The sequence below is a fragment of the Anolis carolinensis genome, chromosome 5 (genome assembly GCF_035594765.1).
Source record: "Anolis carolinensis isolate JA03-04 chromosome 5, rAnoCar3.1.pri, whole genome shotgun sequence".
NCBI classification, from domain to species: domain Eukaryota; kingdom Metazoa; phylum Chordata; class Lepidosauria; order Squamata; family Dactyloidae; genus Anolis; species Anolis carolinensis.
The window spans coordinates 28,540,166-28,558,888 of NC_085845.1; the positions used below are offsets into that span (position 1 = coordinate 28,540,166).

General features: G+C 39.9%; 1 long non-coding RNA gene across 2 annotated transcripts; it reads left to right on the plus strand.

Annotated features, from left to right (window-relative positions):
* Positions 1 to 7,939: 7,939 nt before the first annotated feature.
* LOC134299626 (uncharacterized) lies at positions 7,940 to 18,723 on the plus strand. 2 transcript variants are annotated; one of them, XR_010006856.1, is made up of 4 exons: positions 7,940 to 8,958; positions 12,184 to 12,306; positions 13,327 to 13,415; positions 16,298 to 18,723. It is a non-coding gene; the product is annotated as an uncharacterized LOC134299626 (long non-coding RNA). The 2 variants fall into 2 exon arrangements; XR_010006857.1 differs by lacking the exon at positions 13,327 to 13,415 and having other exon boundaries at positions 7,948 to 8,958.

The following is an 18,723-nucleotide window of genomic DNA, read 5'->3' on the forward strand; positions in this document are numbered from 1 at the left end:
CCTGGTTACATCCAGATTGGACTATTGCAATGCACTCTACATGGGGCTGCTCTTGATGACGGCCCGGAAACTACAATTGGTCTAACGATCGGCAGCTAGACTGCTAACTGAAGTGAATTACAGGGATTGGTCAACCCCTCTGTTTAAGGAGCTCCATTGTCTGCCAATCATTTTCTTGTCCCAATTCAAGGTGCAGGTTCTTACCTACAAAGCCCTGAACGGTTCGGGACCTGCCTATCTTTGCGATCGTGTTTCCTCCTATGAACCTGCACGATCTCTTCGATCATCTGGGGAGGTCCTTCTCTCGCTTCCTGCTCCATCACAAGCTCGGCTTGTTGGGCAAGGGAGAGGGCCTTCTCTGTAGTGGCCCCCCAGATTTGGAACTCTCTTCCCAGGGAGATTAGGCAAGCACCCATCCTATCCTCTTTTAAAAGAGAGTTAAAAACTTGGCTCTTCCAGTGCGCTTTTGAATGATCTAGTCCCCATGATCAAAACCCCACTTAAACAAATTAATTACATTTTGCACTTTATTCTACTCTCTGCTGGAAGTAACTTGAATCCCTACCTCACTCCAATTCTCTTAGAGAATGTTTAGCACTTTGTTCTTTTACACTCCCAAATGGCATTACAATACATATCTTTGTACTTTTGCCTAGACAGCCCTCCCATTTTATTCACTTCGTTACCAAAATGGGGTCCTTTTATGTTATCATTTTATATTTTAAATCATTTATTATTGTTATTCTATTGTATTACTTTGGTTTGAATGTGTTTTATCTGGTTGAAGATGCTGTTTTTGCATGTATTTTACTTTGCTTATTATTTGTTCTTTGGGCTTGGCCCTGTTTCAGCCACCCCGAGTCCCTGCAGGGAGATGGAGGCGGGATAGAAAAATAAAGTTATTATTATTATTAGTAGTAGTAGTAGTAGTAGTAGTAGTAGTAAAAGTAGTAGTAGTAGTATCTTATTCAACCCCTATTGTGGGGTTGGATTGGCAAGATTTGTTAAGAGAAGGTTTGTTTTTGCTTTCTTCTGAGGTAACATGAACTGCCTAAGCCATTTATAGGTTTTAAATTTCACCAGACTTTACAACCATTTTAAAGATGTCCACATGAAAGCTGTTGTGGAGTTTAACAGCTACTTTCCATATGGCTTAATTAAGTTGAATAAGTTTGCTCTAACTTGTACAGATATGGCAGTCGTAATGACCTCCATGTTGGAGCCAATCACACACGTCTTGATTCTTGTAGTAGTAGCAAACAGTGTCTTTATGTACCTCAGCTGACCTACAAATGTGGCACATTTCAGAGTGACCACAAAAGGCCACAACCATATGTGAACCAGCCTTCTGTTTTCTGTTGGATTCCTTAGTGAACCGCTTTCTTTGCTGTGTGATATGATTGGAAAGTACAAAATCTCACAGGGAGAATTTGTGGGGGAAGAGGCTGATTGGTTAAATTATGATAAAGTACATAGATGTTGTTCGCTGCTTCATTTGTAGCAGTAAATTTTATTTATGGAAGCCAAAATAGACGGACCCATCGCAGCCTGACATATTTATGCTGTTGTGCTTTGGTGGGTTGGAGATGTGTGGAAGCAACTTTCCACTGATCTGCTCACATCCTAAAGATAAAGCTTGTGGGGGATTCACCTGTCATCCAGTAATGAGCAGGTGTTGCATCACCTTCTGTTGTTTATGGACCCCTGAGGCTGCTAAGAGTCACCGCTTCTTCATAAGGAAAGATTAAAGGGAAGAACTTCAAACTCAGGTAAAAGGAGGGGGGAACTGATTCATTTTCTAGTAATTTGCCTTTTTGGTTTCATTTCTTTGCTGTTCTACTCTTTCAAATTTTTATCATCTCTTGCCTATGATTTTCATATTCAAGTGAGGAGTTATTCATAAGAATTTTTACATATGGTATGATGGCTGCTGCTAAACAATTTAAATGGAAAACTATCTCTGCCATTAAACGTTGAGGCATTTGTCTCAGGCAGCAAAATGTTGTCAGTGAAAGATTTGTTCAGAACAACATGCTCTGCAAGCCCTACATTAACCTGCTGCCTTCAGGATGGTCTTTCATGTCAGAGTTTAGGAAAGATTGAGTGGATTTTGAACATGGATTGGAAAAGTCTTTCATTTGGAGCACCAACTCAGGCAACTAAGTGAACTTTAAAATAGCTGTCCAATGTGCTGAATCTATTTTGTGGATAGCACTCAGCATGAATGAAAAGGATTTTAACATTTGGACTAAAACCTGAAGCAGTTTGATGGCTGCGTTGATACTGAAGTCATTAATCACTATTGTTTCAAACTTAGGAAGTGGCCAAAGCGCCAAAGCCTTTTCTGTTAAATTGGTCAGGGAGCTCCTGCAACCTTCTTAAAAAGCGAAATGATGCTATGGGGAGTATCCAGGAGAGACAATTTGCCATCTTCTCCTCGTCTCCAATCTCCAGAGAAAAGGGTAGTCCAGGAAATCTCGAGGTATTAAAGGCCACAAAAACTGCTTTGGTGAGTGTATATTATATCCTATATGTTCATAATCTAACTCTCAAAGAAGGTAGGGTGTCTTTTGTTTACATGTTGAACTAAACACAATTCTAGCAGCAGCAGTTTACAGATGGATAATCATCAAAGGATCAAAACATTAAATGTATGTTCTGCCATTTCCCTGATATTTTCTAAAGGCCTTTCCTCTGAAATTTAGGGCAATACTGAAAATAGGAACACTATCTCCCTGATTCACCCAGAACTCCACTCCTGGGTGTATCTAGCAGAATTTTTTTAAAATAAAAGCCTCTGAACATACATTTATTTGTTTAAACTTCTCTTTTAAATTGAATTAAATAAATGTGTACATTTTCACAATCATTAGGCATTTCAATTAATGTATTTTGAATTATTATAATGTTTGTAATTTGCATGTTGTATACTTTTGCATTCAGGTCCCTAGTGGATAACATTCGAGATGAATTGCCTTTGGCAAATGAGCGAAAATGGGTAGCAACAAGAAAGAGGGCTTTTTTGTGGCACATCTCAACTGCTAAATTCTCTTTTTAAGAGAGGCTTGTCTGGTGTCCACATTGTTTTCAGCCTCAAATGAAGATTTTTTTTTTTTAAAACATTTCCCAGCCACTTTAAGATCTGGTTTTAGTTAGGTCTGAGCAACATATCTTTCTATCCATATTGCCTTATCCACCAATACGGAGCCCCCGGTGGTGCAATGGGTTAAACCCTTGTGCCAGCAGGAGTGCTAACTTGAAGGTTGGGTTGCTAATCTGAAGGTTGCTGGTTCGAACTCGGGGAAAGTGCGGATGAGCTCCCTCTGTCAGCTCCAGCTCCCCATGTGGGGACATGAGAGAAGCCTCCTACAAGGATGGTAAAACATCAAAAAACATCTGGGCATCCCCTAGGTAATGTCCTTGCAGACGGCCAACTTTCTCACACCAAAAGTAACTTGCAGTTTCTGAAGTCACTCCTGACACACACACACACACACAAATCCGCCAATTCAGTATTCACCTATGGAGCATTACCTATGCCCCAAAGAAAACCTCTCCCCTCCAGACTTTGTTATCCTATTTAGCTCCTCCAGTGAGATTCCATGGCATTTTTCTGACATCAGCATACCATGAAAAAGCATTGCTGAACCTAAAGAGGTTCACAAATGGAAATGTATACTTCAGATCAAATATGATCATAAATACTGTTCACTATTATGTACTTCAGCAGGTCTTGGAATGTATCAACATACAGGGGTCATACTGTACTTCTTTTATTATATGCTGCCTGTAGTTGCTTATAATATTTTATCACAATATTTTATATTTTATCAATATTGTATACCCTATTTAACAAATTCTAGTTATCAGGTGGACTAAAACACTAAACGAATTTGTTCCTTAGGTCCCCCCCTTCTTAATGATTATTTCCATCCACAATCAGCATTAAGTAAAATAGGATATACCACCAGACATAGCTAAATATTCACAACTAAAATGGAATCAAGACTTTTTCTTTAAAAAAAAAATCAATTGGCTTTCCCTGAAATCAGTTGTGCCACTCCCAATGAACAGCTGTGTCAAACGAAGAAGGTTTATCTTACATTAGTTATTGAGCTCCAGCCATGAGATCGGATATTTCTACTTTGACAGACATGTGCCATTTGTCAACATTTGCCCCATGATTAAGATAGAGCTCTCCTTGCAGTGCTAGGACCTGCAGGAGGAAACCACCCAGACTGTCTGAGTGATGATGGAGAAGGGATAAATAAACCCTCTCCCGATAATGTTTTTTCCTGCTTCTGGAAGTTCCTCTTGTTTCCACAGAGGCATTTGTATCCGGTCCTGCGCTAGGATCTTCTTTCACATCAAAGTGTCTCTCCCCAGGCAGCACAACGCAGGGCATAACCTTTGGTTTTGATGGGAACAAGTCCTATGCCTTTCCTATGCCAAAAGGAAAGGGAAAGAAATGTTTGGTTTAGCTCCATCTGTGCATTCCCCTTCTGCAGAAAGCCTTCTGTTATTTTACTTTCTAGTCTATTAATATGCTAAGAAAAAACTCAAAAAAGAAACCCCTAGAGGTTGGATCCAGACTGGAGTGGCCATGTGTATTCTTTTACAGATAATGCCTTTCTTTTTTGGAAGGCTGTTTCATCACTTCCAAGAGAAAAACTTACTTTCAAAGGTATCCTCTTTCTGAAACCTCAATTCCAATGGTTTGCTTGTTTGTGTATGTATGTGTGTATGTATTTATGTACTTAATATCTTTCTCCTGGTGCTAGATCTGCAATAACATACCCCATGGAGTGGAACTGAATACATCTGAAAATCAATCACAATATTAAGGCAGAACTAACTAAACTATTAGATTTTCCAAATGTGTTGCTTGTTTTGTTTTTAAAAATGCAAATGACCTTATGCTAAATTACACAATGTTTCAAGATCTTTAACTTCTTTCACAGTATCCCTTACTTTTCAAGTAGGAACAACAAAATGATAACATGTGGAATTCTGAAAAAAAAAACACTAAATGTGCAAAACCACATAAACTCCCTATTTTTAGGATGTTTCCATTCTACTTTCTAATGGCATCTTTTAATAGTTTTATGTTCAAAAACTCTTGCTAAAGTCTTAGCAATAAAAGTAGACTTCTATGTTCAGAAGGATCAAATCAGTCATGAATATTAGTCAATTTCAACTTGGGCAGAGAAAGGAGGCAGCAATGGAAACCTTCCTTAGGTTTGCTTGTATGTATATGCAGCTTCAAGTCACCTATTGACTTATAATGCATCTTTAAGTCTTGAATTTGTTTATCGTGTCAGAAGCGTACCAAGGGTACAAGCTGCAATGTATTTGAAAACACAAAGTTTTAAAAATCACACAACAACAACAACAATGTTGTTGACATGAGAAAAGCCTACTCGCAGGATTGTGACACATCCGGGCATCCCCTGGGCAACATCTTTGTAGATGGCTGATTCTCTCACAACCAGAAGCGACTTGCAGTCTTGCATTGAAACAATATGATTTGGGTCCAGATTATCTTTAAGATCGAGTACACAAGGAGGAACATGTCACCTTTCACATCACAATTAATGGGCATACCGCATCCAAGTCTTCTGTACTTGGAAAAAATACATTGTAATTCTGTTTAAATTATGTCTTTTTTCAATATATATATGTTACCACATGCCATGTTATAGAAATTAATGCTCTCTTTTACCATCTTTTGGGATTGTGCATACCTCCTTTTTTGTGTGTGTGATGTACAGGTGGTCAGAATAATCCAGATTGACTTATACTTGGAATACACTCACTGAAGCCAATTAGATGTTTTCTCAATTAATTACATTGATCTAATTTTAAGAATGACTTAACCAGGATCCTATTTATAAGGTGAAACTCAACTTTGTAAAGAACCAACTTTGAAAGATGCATTGGATCTAGAATGCAAACTTTAAAATAAATGCTACCAGTCTGTACTTCCTGACAGGGTCACCTCAGACATGTTACAAAACCCAAATGGACCTATTGGGGTGACACTAGATGCCCTGGTTCTTGAAGAAAGGCAGAACCCAAAAATCAAGCAAGCAAGGAAACAATCTCGAAGTCATCAGCAAAAGAGGAATATATCCGAATTATTCTTTTTCTTTGTTGAAAAGTTGTAATTTTTGAGGAATGTGATCAGCACCATTTGTGTTAATAAGCATTTTTGATTGAAATTCAATACTTATTTTAATTAGTGATAAAGTACACATACAGACCTAGGAGCCACCCCTAAGCACATGTTTCCTATTAAAATCAACAAAATTTGGTTCCAGATAAAAAATGCTTGGAACTTGGGAGAGAGTTAATAAAAACAGGGAATAAATACTTGTTTATATAAAAAAAAAACCCTTCAAAATTGCAGTAGGGAAGTTTTAAGACCCACCATTATGAATATTTTAAAGTGGAAAGCTATGGATAATATTCATGTTCTCTCTTCATCCTGATAGGATAACATGCATTTGCATTTGAAGGTAAGACTAGTTCCAGTTGTTAGTTCCAAAAACAATAAATCCACTAAAGGGGGGGGGGGTCTACACTGTAGAATAAATACAGTTTGACACCACTTTATGGAGCTCCCGGTGGCACAGCAAGTTAAACCATGGAGCTGCTGAACTTGCTGACCAATAGGTCGATGGTTCAAATCCGAGGAGCGGGGTGAGCTCCTGCTGTTAGCCCCAGCTTCTGCCAGCTTAGCAGTTTGGCAACATGTAAATATGAGTAGATCAATGGGTACCGCTGTGGTGGAAAGGTCACAGCATTCCATGCAGTCATGCCGGCCACATGACCTTGGACGTGTTTATGAACAATACCTGCTCTTTGGCTTAGAAATAGAGATGAGCACCAACCCCCAGAGTCAGACAGGACTAGACTTAGGAAAACATTTACCTCCTGCAAGGTTACAACACCACTTTATAGCTCAATTATATGAAATCATGAGAGCTGTAGTTTTATGAAGTCTTTAGCCATCTCACCCAAATAGTGCTGGTGCCTCACCAAACTACAACTCCCATGTCTAGTAATGTATGACATATTTATGGGTGTCATAAAATAGTACATAATCACCATATGTACAAAGTAAATAGGCTTGAATGCAATCTCCAGCCAAGGCAGACTCTCCAAATTGGTTGCCTAGTTGCCTTACAGATGTATGGGATTACAATTCCTGTTATCCCTGACTATGCTGACTGGGTTTACCCTTGCTATTAAGGATTGCATTGTCACACTATAATATAACCCAGAATGGAGCCCCCCATCCCAAGGCCATTACAGAAAGCAGAGAGGCTAAAAGTCACTGTATCCTCCTTTGTTCAGATTTTTGGACTTCATGTTAGATGTATCTGATCTTATGGTAATGAAATCAAATATAGGACCCTACAGGAAAGAATCTATAAGAAACAAGGATATGTTGAGAAAGTTTTATACAGAGATTTAGAAAAAAATGCATTTCAAAAGCTGTCAACAAGATGCCTTTCACCGACACTTAATTTTAAAAGATTTAAGGCAAATAAAAAAGTACTGAAAATCTGCCAAACTTGAGTGGCTGCACTCATAACAACCCACTCAATTTTATTTTCCCAGGAGCAAACTGCCTAGAGTATAATCTGTTAATTGATAGACCCAAGGCTACACAAGCAAGAAACTTTTTTTTAAAAAAAATGTATTTTTATCCTGGAATCTCCCTTGCATTTGTGACCCCTTTTCCCTCCACTCCCACCCTCAGTCCCCTCTCTTAATTCTGAGCAGCCTACTCTTGGCTCAGCTTTCTTGCACCTTAAATGTTTTCCCACCTGTGTGTCTAGCTGCTTGGGGGGAATATTCTCCCTCCTGGAGCAAAGGTTTGCAAGTTGGCTGGAGGAAAGCAAACAGAAACTTCTTCAATCGCTTGCCGCGCTTAAAAATTCATAATCATTCCTGTAGCCAACGGCAGCAAAGCTAATTATTTACTGTCCCAACCAGCCTCATCTCCTCCTGGGAGAATCTGCTACTCAGCTGCCTGCACTGATACGTCTGCAGGAGGTAGATCGCTTGTAGCTGGAACCCAAGTGCGCACCAGGCAGCATCACTGGTGGGGCTGTCAGAGGCTTTGAAGAAAAGTGCCGTGTTGATTTGACTGTAAATTCAGCTGTATGCTCAGCTGTGGGAGAGAAGGGAGCTTCTTGCCTTGCTCTCCAGTAAATACTTTGGTCCTGAGGCCAGCAGCGATGGCTTAAGCCTTTTGCATGAAAAGAAGGGGTGGTTCAAAGACTGGTGTGTTAGGAAAGAAGTGCTCAACTTTATCATCTTAAGAAACTAAAAGGAGCCCTGTTGCATCAGAGCAAAGCCCTCTCTAGTCCAATGCCCTGGTCCCTACTGTAGCCAGCAAGATGCCTTTGAGAAGTTCAGAAGCTAAACGGGGCATTGCAGCAGCTAGTACTCCTACTATTTTTTATTCTGGACATAGCCTATACCCATTATAATATTTCTGTTGAGAATCATAGTGCTAGAAGGGACCCCAGGGTCATCTAGTGCAATCACCTACCAAGCAGGAATTATAGCACTCTTGAAAGATGACCATTAAATCACAGTTTAGTAATCCTCAATGAAGATGAGTTCACCACCCTCTGAGACAGCTCCTATCATCAGGATAATGTGTAGGTTGAATCTCCACTTTTTACAATTTGAATCCATTGGTTTGTGTCATGCACTGTAGAATTAATGCACTTTGACATTGCTGTGGCTCAATGCTATAGAATCCTGGAACTGGCAGTTTGTTGAGGCATAATAATAGTAATCATCATCAACATCATTATCACAACGGCGGCAGCAGCAGCAACAACAACAACAACTATTTATATTCTGCCCTATCTCCCCAAGGGGACTCACGGCAAACATTCAATGCTGTTTGGACAGGACAGAACAGACAGAAATGAGGTATGTTGTGTCAAAGTCCAGCTTCAGTGTCTTGGAGGTTATGCTCAGATTCAGCCATGGTGGGGGCTGTTGGTACATTCTCTATGACCAAGAGCCACCAGGACTTCCTCCTTCCTTTTGGTCACCGGTATTTCTAGTCTTTTTCTTTTATGGTGTTGTAAAATACCTCCTCCACTTGTTAGTGGTACCTAATTTCTCTACTTATAGCTCTAAGCTGTTTTCAAACAGTTTAGATAAACAGTGAGCTGGGCTTGACAGTTGGGTGCTCACCCTGACCAGGCTTCGAACTGGCCTCCTTTCGGTTGGTAGATCTTATTACTGCTGGTGATTTACCAGCTGTGCTAAAGCCCAGCCCAAGGCATCAGTACTCTTTGGCAGAAAAGGCTAAAGACTTTATAAAAGTACAACTCCCATGATTCCATACCATTGAGCCATGGCAGTTAAAGTGCTTTTGAATTGCAGTGTAGATGCACCCCTAGGGCCTCATCAGAAAGGCCAGGTGAAGCATCTCACTTTGCCTGGCCTCCATGACAAAAGAGAGGGGCATCACATGGGGATGGCCCCATGCTGGTTCCATTGTAGCCAGCACAACATGGGAAGCCTTCCGTGTTCTGGGGGGAGCATTCAATGATGCTTCTACCCCAGTTAGGGGTGGAGCCTCTTCCCGAAGTTGTATGTTGGCCGCTGTGGAGCTCCATCCTGAAAATGGCGTGGAAGCAGCCTAGGACACTGATTTCCGTAAGTATGATGAGCTCCCTAGTCTCTGATGGAGCAAAAACAGCTTGCTCCATCTCCTATATGGCATTCCTTCAGGAAAAGTTGTCATGTGAGAGTGGCAGTCTCTTTGGGCTACTAAGCTGACGTCCTTTGAGGAGTTGCATGCGGCATGCCAACCAAATGTTGTGCAGGTTTCTTTTTTAGGCAAACTATGTGTGAATAGCTATCGAAATATGGTGATGAGGAGACAACTTCAGTATTAATGATGGTTGTTAGGGGGCAAAGACAGGAGAGAAGATGTTGCCTAAAGGCAAGATGAATACATAACCCTCTGAATGGGGAGGGAGTCACTGGGATATATTGTGATGCTGGCTGAGATAGCAGAGACACAGTTCTTCATACAGCCTGGACTCATGCCATCCAGGGCAGATGGATGAACAGACAAGCCAGGCCAGGCCAGGCAGACACTCCCAAGAGCTTTGCACTCGTGGTGTATACCAAGATAGCAGGGATACTCAAGATACTGTGATGCTTGTGAACATAACTGTCTCATGATACAAAGGCCAGCTGAAAAGACAGCACTGGCAATAGAAGAGAATTCTCTACTAACCTGAAAATTCCACTTGAAAGTCCAATTGAGGGATGCATAGGATAAGCTGCAGGATAATTTTACCTAATATCATGTTGTCCTCTTTCAGCAACTGTTGCCTGAGGAAACTGTACCATTTTCCACAATGGCCATCTATTGCCAGACCTGCAACTCAAAATGTGTAGTTCTGAAGTTGCCTGATGTGGTCAGGCGGCTTCTGCAGTGACTAAAAGATGCACTGTACATGATTGCAAATATATTTATTATGATGAACATATGGGAAACTTCAATCTCTGCCTACCTGCAATGAATTCTTTTTCTCTCAGCACTTTTCCTAATAGGACTCATGCTTTAGCAGTGATCTAGTGGAAAGAGACACTGGATGATATCTGGCTTGTGGGATACTTGTTTAATGAATCCCAGTCCACAAAACTATTATAATTACTTTAAATACTAAATAGTTACATGCATGCACTCGTTAGTTGCTTCTTCCCAAATGTTATTTCTAAACACACACACACCAGAATTGTTACCTTATCAATATCATCTTAAAGTTCTTAGGACATCTTTCAGGAATAGTGAAGAATTTTAAGTTATGATCTCCTGCTGGAGAGGAGTTAAAAACTCGTTGAAAGAAAACTGGCATAGAGCAAGTATAAGGCCAAGAGAACCAAAAGCAATGCAGGCAGAAATCTTTTCATACTTTGCTGCCCTCTGTTGATTCAAAATTCCATTAGCATGAGGTTAGCTTCTCAGTTGCTCACAAGAAAAAGTCAGTGCTTCAAAATATGGGAGAACCGAAAAGGCTCTGACCCTTTTTTGTCAGCACCTTTCTCTACCAATTGCCAACTTAACTATCATAGAGATTGGCATGACAATATGATCAGAGTGCTACCATCTTAATAATAAGGAGAGATTAAAAAAAAACCTATTAAACATCAAAATAGATTATGATTTTACAAATTAAGCACCAAAACATCATGTTATGCAACAAATTTGACAGAAAAAGTAGTTCATTACACATTAATGATATGTAGTAATTGCTGTATTTATGAACTTAGCACCAAAATATCATGATATATTGAAAATATTAACTACAAAAATGTGTTGGATAATCCAGAACGTTGGATAAGTGAGACTCTACTGTACTTGGATGTGAGATTATCAACAAATACTGGGTGCTATAACAACAGAACAACAGCTTCAAACTACAAGAAAGGAGATTTCCCCTGAACATTAGGAAGAACTTCCTAACTGTGAGAGCTGTTCAGCAGTGGAACTCTCTGCCCAAACTGTGGTGGAGGCTCCTTCTTTGGAGGCTTTTAAATTGCGACTGGATGGCCAGAAATGCTTTGAATGCTCTTTTCCTGCTTCTTGGCAGGGGTTGGACTGGATGGCCCATGCGGTGTCTTCCAACTCTATGATTCTATAGGCTATATTTCAGAGAAAGGAACTAGGGAAAAAACTACCTTTGATCTTCCTTGCCTAAGAAAACTCTATGGAATTCATGGGTCACATAAGCTAACAGACAACTCTAAGTACACACACAAACACAAAAGGTTTTTTTTAAAAATATATTTTTTTCTGTTTTTCAAATATGTTCTGTCCAGTGATCTTCAATTATGGGTCAAAGGCAAAAGCAGAATATAAAATATCAGCATATTTTAGTGCATAGCTCTTGCTATATTTAATGAAGCCTTAGGAAAGGCATTTCAACTATCTAGCAGGAGAGGCATACAAAAGGAAATCATTAGATGATGGTATCAATGGATAAAGGGTAGAGAAGTCTTGGACTGGTCCTCCAGGAGGCCAAAGAGATGTCACAACTCAGTTCAAAAGATGAAATACAGATAATCTTTAAAGAAGCAAAGTAATAGATTTTGATCAAATTTATGTCAATGTAATGTTTAATTTTTCAGGCTGCAAGTGTAAATAAGTGAACACTTAAGTTCCACCATTCACTGCTAGAATACCATGATGGGAGAAAAAAATGGGAAAAGTACATTTTTGTAATGCAGTGTTCAGAATCGTCTAGACACCAGGTAATTTGTCTTTATTGTTTTTATGATTTCATTTATTTATCGAGTCAGAAGCGAACCGAAGTTACAGTTGTAATTTTATTTAAAAACATAAAGTTAAAAACTAAATCTACTAAATTTAGTAACTAATTTTAGTAACTAATTTTAGTAACATCTGAGGTTGATATGACATGAATCAAGGTGCACACGAAGGTGTTAGTGGACAAATTTAACTATACATGCATTTTAAATTTTATAATTTAAGGTTTAATAGAGTTTAATTAGGAGCCCCGGTAGCGAAGTGTGTTAAAGCACTGAGCTGCTGAACGGGCAGACCAAAAGGTCCCAGGTTCAAATCCCGGGAGCGGAGTGAGCGCCCGCTGTTGCTCCAGCTCCTGCCAACCTAGCAGTTCGAAAACATGCCAATGCGAGCAGATCAATAGGTACCGCTCCGGCGGGAAGGTAAGGGCGCTCCATGCAGTCATGCCGGCCACATGACCTTGGAGGTGTCTACGGACAACACCGGCTCTTCAGCTTAGAAATGGAGATGAGCACCAACCCCCAGAGTCAGACATGACTGGACTTAACGTCAGGGGAAACGTTTACCTTTAGAGTCTAATTAGAGTTTTAATTGATGTGGTAGTGTTTTATTGTTTATTGATATGTTGTTGTTTTATTGATTGCATTTTGGGCAATGTAATTTGCTGACTGTTGTAAGCCGCCCTGAGTCCCTCTGGGTGAGAAGGGCGGGGTAAACATGATGTAAATTAAAAAAAATGTCCTTTGACCAGTAGCTGGCTACTTGGAGTGCCTCTGGTGTTGCTATAAGAAGGTCCTCCATGGTGCACGTGGCAGGGCTCAATCAGCATTGTAATAGGTGTTCTGTGGTTTGCTCTTCTCCATACTTGCACGTTGTGGACTCCACTTTGTGGTACCATTTCTTAAGGTTGGCTCTTAATTACTATTTCATAATACAACATTTCAAAATATCTGAACTCCTTTATACATTTAAAATCTCATTTCTGTTTATGTATATGGATACAGAGCCCCCAAAGATGGACTACACTCTGAAATGCCTTGAGCCTGGAATGAAAAGTTTCATTTCTCAGCACCTTCATTTTCTGCTGCTCATGGTGATGTTCCAGTTTGTTTGCATATGTAATGTTCTCAATGGAAATGAGGAGGAAATGTGTATTTTTAAAATAGAGTTCTGAAGTCAGAAGATTCACCAAGAGCCATCTACTGCAACCCCCTGCCATGCAAGAATATATAATGAAAGTACTCGAGATCATAGAATTAAATAGTTGGAAAAGACTGTAAGGGCCATCCAGTCCAGCCCCCTGCCATGCAGAAACACACAACCAAATCACTCCTGAAATATGATCTTTTTTGTTTAAAATCCTCCTAAAAAGAAGACTATTACCCAGATATGCCTTTATATTCTGGGTAATATGGCTGTGTGGAAAGGCCCTTGGATATACAGTATATCTAAGGCAGACTTTTGTTTTAGCCTGCAGGTCAAAGAGTATTTAGAGTTTGCAGCGATGTAGAAACAAACGAGCATATGGGATCATCCTGGCGGGACAGCTTTCTTATTTTGATTACATTACCTTCATTCAGACTTATCTGGATGCTTCTGTAAAGAATGACACATATAACCATAAGGGCCCTTCCACACAGCCATATAACCCAGAATATCAAGGCAGAAAATCCCACAATATCTGCTTTGAACTGGGTTATCTGAGACCACACTGCCATATATTTGAGTTAAAAGCAGATAATGTGGTATTTTATTCAGCTGTGTGGAAAGGCCTAAGTCAGCAGGCTGACAATTGACTCATTACACATGGCTATCAGGGCCGTAGCCAGAAAAAAATTTCAGGAGGCGTTTTGAAAATTTCGGGGGGGGGGGGGGGGTTGAACCCCTAGCACATACCCCTCCTCGCTACAAACCTGTCAATATCTGCTTGAGATTGTGCCTGGAGGGACTCTTAATGTTTTGCATCTCATAGACTTAGCATGGGGATTTGGTTAACCAGTTAAAATTCATGAGTAAACGAGATTTTTTTTTATAACTTGAAAAATTTCGGGGGGGGGGGTTTGAACCCCTACCCCCCCCCCTCGCTACAGGCCTGGCTATCTTTCCTGATATTTAGCTACCTAGGTCTAAATACCCCAAACACACTGGATCTCATCTGATCTTGAAAACTAACCACATCAACCCGAGTTTGTACTTGAATAGAAGCCATAGCGTTGAGCCATGCCAGTGAAAGTGGTGTCGAACTGATTAGTTCTACAGTGCAGATGCATGTTACAAAAATGATTACCATAAGTTGACATGAAGGCACACACATAATAATCGCCAAGATTGGAAACTAGATAAGGGTTTACATTTTTTACTTAGCTCTGGAGTGCCATCTACAGGAGAAAAGCCCTTTAATTGTGATACTACATATTGTAAACAAACAAAACCAAACTATTTCTATGGTTCGTGTACACAGGGGGAGTTTCACTACATGGACTCCCACATGTGTAAAAGGGACTCAACCAAAATTGGTCTGACCATTAGGGAGAGGGAAGTTTCAGGGCCCTTCCACATATCCATATAGCCCAGAATATCAAGACAGATAATCCACAGTATCAGTTTTGAACTGGATTATCTGAGACCATAACACCATATAATCCAGTTCAATGTGGATTTTATACAGTCTCAGAACAGCAGATTTGTAGAGTCATAGCATGCTGTTAGCTATTTCTAGGAAATAAGAGAGGAACTCATGAGATTTTCTCCCCAGCAATCAAAAATCACATGACCATCTTTGGGTACTGTGCATTTTTTCTTAAGTCCATAGGCATTGGTATCCTTCTTCTCCGTGTGTGTGTGTGTGTGGCTGGATCAGTCCGCATAACCACATAACTTCATTATATTTCACACTGAACCCATCTAGTAGGACATCTGGCATTTCTCAGATGGGCAAGAAATAAAACTATTATTGCTGTTGTTGTTGTTGTTATATCTGATAAAAGTATTTCTTGTAGGATTTTGAGCATTGCTTTACTTACCTGGGACATGCAATGGTCCTGCAGTTACTTTAATTCCTGGCGTAACAATTCTTGTGGATTGGAATGTACATTGAGTGTTTCCAGTCTATGGGCCATTGTTTTTTCCATATTTGTTGACCACTTTTAGTTAGAACTACGGTAGATTCTATCTCTGTACATTGAAGCAGCTCTATTGCTATACCATCTGTGCCTGGTGATTTATTTCTCCCAAATGATTTTAGTGCAGCTTCCACTTTACTTTTTAAAAGCTTTTTAAAATGACCAAAGATTTTAATTTTAGTCAAAATATTCAAATTGTTTGTATTATATTACTTGTGGGTATGTTTCAATCTTAAACTTGTTTGTCTATATTTAGCAGAAGTTAATGAAACCAATAGAAGTATATTGTAATATTTTGAGAGATATCTTGGCTTGAGGAGTGAAGAAGTCAGTTGTTTTAAAAAATGTTTTAATGTATTTTTTTAAAAAGAATGGGATACAGAAATGGGGAAAGCTATAGTAAGGGAAAACTAGGAGATTGTTTTAATATTGCCGAGTTTGTTTTTGTGTAGTGTCTGCGCTTTTTTATTTTGTTTTGATTGGGTGGATTTAAGTTGCATTTTATTGTAAATGTAATAATAATAATAATAATAATAATAATAATAATAATAATAATAATAATAATAAATCCAAAGCCTTTTAAATAGCAGGTAATCCAAAAAGGTATCTTGAAATCACCTATTAATGCATAAATGGAACTTCATTCAATTACAGATTAGTTATCTTGCCAACTCTGCCTTTCTCACCTACTGAAAATAAAGTTGAAATTGGTTGTTGACTCTAGTTGAATCCGGGTAGTTACCCTTATGATTGAAACAGAAAATACATTCATTTTAATCTAATGCAAATACTATCATTTGGGGAAGTTATAAAGAGCTGCGCCTGAGTGAATTATATGTATGTTTTTTCCTAGTGCGGAAGGGATGTGCTCTGTTCTGCAGCAGAGAGATGCCTGCTGGTTCTGTCTAAAATGATGAAAGCACAGAACAGTGAAGAGCAAACAATAAAAAAAGTTCACAAGTGATCAGTGATGATGAGAGGACTCCAACTGGGTTCTCTAGAGAGCGATGATAAAGAATTAAAATCTCAGAATTTTTTAAAGCTAACAAATGAAGCTTCTTTATTCAACATAAAATGGGATAAAAAGGGGTACTGTTAAATAGAGCTAATACTAATCTTCAAGCAATGGTCCTGCTGCTTCCAATTCCAAGAGAGGAAGGAAAGTCAAGATTTTTTAAAACCAGACAAAATCCTTACTCCCAAAATGAAATAACAAGACCAAAGAGGGCAACTGTGGCCCTTTAGATGTTTTGGGCTTACAAATTCCTGCAAGATTAACCAATGGTGAAATTGAACCATTTTAATGGGTTGCGGATAGTGAGATCTGGACCGCGGATAGCAGAAACCCAAAGCGTGAGTACAGAGGTCCATTAAGCGGGTTTTCAGTACCAGCAGTGGTCTGCCTGTGGATCTGTGCCTGGAAAGATCGAGAAGTTATAAACCCAATTTTCCCCAATCAAAAGATCTCACCCGTTGAAGAAGAATGCCACCGAGGTATTTCATTTTGATATGGCTGGAAAAGATGACCGTTTGTGGTAAGCCATTAAAGGAAGCTGAGATGCTTCTTACCTTCCTTTGGCAATCTCCTCCATTTCTTGGAAGATGTCTGTGTGTGATTTTTTAAAAATGTGTGGAGGTCGGTGCATGGCCGGTCAACACACAGTCTTCACAGAGTGAGGTCCCAACAGTGGTGTGATTAACACAACGAGAGTGGCTTCTCAGTCTGTTGCAGCCTTCTTCCGCCTTCACAGCCATTATAACATGTACCATGTTATTTTCCACCTGCTCTGCCGTTGAGGTCTTTGGGTCTTTGGATTGTTCTTGGTCTGGATCCTCCCCTGTGGCCACTCCTGGGAGTGCATGACTCCAGTGGTTGTGCCCTCAAGTTCATTGGAACACGCAAGCCCCCTCACCACGTCAAGGTGACAATCCATCAAGGGGGATGCTTCTTACAGGCAAAACATACAACTTCATACAAATAAATCCTTTGTTTTTTTCCCACTCACATCCCAGCTGGAGCTGGCTCCATGCTGATTGGTGGAGCCGGCCCTGACGTCACAGCCATCTGGGAGGATTCCCTTCAAGAGGCAGGATTGTGGTGCCCGCTGGCCAATTATAGGGCATTCCCCATAATTGCAGATTTACACTCTCCAATGGCTAACGGGGCAGGATGACTGGCTGGATAAAGGAAATCAAAGTGTCTTGAGAGGATTACCATGTCTCAGCCTTGGAATGAACAAAGGGAGCCATTTGGGTTCCATGGGTTTTACTGTGAAGATAATTTTGTCATGAGTCCTCAGCAAATGAGTCTAACACCCCTGGCACTAGTGTCCATTGAATATCAAATCAGAAAGACTGTTCCTGGGAAAGGGGAAATGGCATTGTGAATGACCAGAGCAGGACCTCCTTGCATACTGGAGGAGTGCTGGGTAAGGAGTGTTTTCTTTATGTCCAGGTGACTGACTGCACAAAGGCTGGGTGACCCGGCTTATGGATCCTGTCGTTCTCTGCACAGTCAGGGTTATGGGGATCAATAGAGATGGATTAATCCCAGCAATGATGGGTGCTTGGATCCGATTGTTGTGGTGATGGAGACTTCCAGGTCAAGGGGTGCAGATGCCAAGACATTGCTCTGTGACATCAAAATGCATTGAAGCACCAAAATGCATAAGAACCACCTTCATACCTGAAAGGATCTGTTTCATACTGAGATTACACTACGTTGTCAAGTTATGTTGAAGCATACTGGGATGTAGAGTTATCGAAGAATGTAACAAGCAGGCAATTCATTTATAGTTTTTTGAGATCTGCTGTCTAAAATTTATGATGGATATTTTATTGTTGAGGAGCTGAATCATAAGTAAGCAAAATAATGTATCCAGTGCTATACACTAAACTGACTTGATACCTTTACTCTTCCACTGTTCTGTCTACATGAGTACAGACTGATTATTCCTTATTCAAAATGCTAGGGACCAGAAGCATTTTGGATTTCAGATTTTGGAACACCTATACTTGCATATATACACATCATGAGATTGGAATGGGACCCATGTCTAAGCATGAAATTAATTTATGCTTCATATACAACTCACACATATAGCCTGAAGGTAATTTTATACAACCGTTTAAATAATTTTGCCTATGAAACAAAGCTTGTGAACACAGCAAAGGTCTTACGATCTCAGCCTCCCATGTGGACACATTCAGATTGTGCAGTATCTTGAATTTCAGAATTCTGGATAAGGGATGCTCAATCTGTATTAAGATCTATTTGGT